The 1703-nt window shown below is 40.5% G+C and overlaps 1 pseudogene; it reads left to right on the top strand.

Moving 5' to 3' along the window:
• The first annotated feature begins 225 nt into the window (after positions 1-225).
• Positions 226-410, top strand: LOC115230801 (annotated as a pseudogene).
• The last annotated feature ends 1293 nt before the right edge of the window (positions 411-1703 follow it).

The following is a 1703-nucleotide window of genomic DNA, read 5'->3' as shown; positions in this document are numbered from 1 at the left end:
TACCAGGTAAGGCGGTAAGTCTTAGTTTGCGGCTGAGAAGTGAGCGTGTGTCCGGGACTAAAAAGGCAGGAATGTCAAAGGTCCTTATCTATTCTCTACTAACAGCCTCTTTTTAAATAAAAATTTTTCTTCTTCTGCGTAATTTTAAAGCTATACTTCTAGGGATCATTTCTAAAATTTGCTTTGAGAGAACGTTCATAGAAATTGTTTTTCATCATCAATTTTAAAGCTAGTCTTCTTAGGATCATTTCTAAAATTTGCCCTGAGAGAACGTTCATCAAAATTGTTCTTACATAAAGCTGTGATGATGTTATATACTTTGCATTGCTTAAGCGTGACTTGACGTTCTTCTTTGAACGTTTGGACGATTGTTCCTGTTGATTGGAGGTTATGTAGAGTTTCTGAGCAGTTTTGCTTTTTTAAATTATCTTACTTCGTTAACATCTTTATGTTCCACGGTTATCCTTTTTGTTCCGAAAGATTCTTTCCCACTTTCAAATTACAGTCAAACCAAATCTTAGTATTCTCTTTTTTCATGTGTCCTTCTGCCTTTGAAGGCTCACTATCTTGAAAAATCTCAAATATATCTAAAATGATCGAGGAGCTTAAAGACATCGAGCCTAATTTGGCTCTTTTCCTCCTCCGAAACTACTTTTCTGCCCCAAGACCTTTTACACGTTTAGATATACACCGTATTTTTACTGAAATGACCTTCTCTCCGACTTTGACCTTGTTCTTAGGATCTTTACGAGCTCACGCTGCAATCTGGTCTTCGACGATCTCCGCAGTGTTTGATTAAAAGCTCTCCCTTTGGCTTCCATCTTGATCTGGTGGACAAGGATTGCTTAAGGATCGCAATCTCCCTCCGTGTCTGGGTGAAGATCTTACAGGCGCACAAATGCCTTTGTGTGGGAACTGTTAAGAGTACGATTTGCACCCTCTCGCTTGCTGTCGGAGTGCCGGTCAGCTGCTCGCCACAGTGAACTCAACGCAATCATACAGAGAGGTTTTGTTTCTGTGGGTGTCCCGTCAATCTTTGAGCCGGTGGAGCTGGATAGAGAAGACGGAAAAAGCTCAAATGTCCCCTTCCCTTACGAGCAGGGGAAATCTCGTATTCGGGACTTCACCTGCTCAGACACCGACTGAAATCGCGCACTTCCGCGCTTTGATCCTGGGCACGCTTCGAGGCTGACCGAGGATTGCAAGATTCTTAAGTAAGGCCACCTCTCGAATTCGCTTCTTTTACTCCTTGGAGTCTTCGGGGATCTTTGGCCCCAAGACGCGCCTCTTCCGTCGCTCGCTTGGTTGACGGATATCAATGATAAAAAACGATTCCAGAGAATCATTTTGGCTCTTGGAACGTTTGTCGATCGCTGTATTTGTGGGAATGACATTGCTATTCGCCAGGCTGTCCGAGCGTCTTATTAACTAATCAAATTATTGTTTCTAATTTTTAAATAATGAAAATCTTTGGGATAAAAAAATTTAAAAGAATGAAGGTTTGTATCCTTTTTTTTCAATGTAGACATCAAAATGGTATCTGAGAGCCCGAAATTTTACAATCGTAGTTATATGTGTATTTTTACTTTCAAGACCAACAAACTCATCACTTTTCAAAGCAAAACTGATTTCTAAATTCAAAATATTTTGGAGAACAGTCACGTTCTCACTGGCCTTTCTTTTCAATTTATTCGTAGGTTGGC

The sequence above is a fragment of the Octopus sinensis genome, unplaced genomic scaffold, assembly GCF_006345805.1.
Source record: "Octopus sinensis unplaced genomic scaffold, ASM634580v1 Contig16382, whole genome shotgun sequence".
Classification (NCBI taxonomy): Eukaryota; Metazoa; Mollusca; class Cephalopoda; order Octopoda; family Octopodidae; genus Octopus; species Octopus sinensis.
Note: the sequence above shows the minus strand (reverse complement) of the source record. Positions and strands in the feature narration are given on the sequence as shown.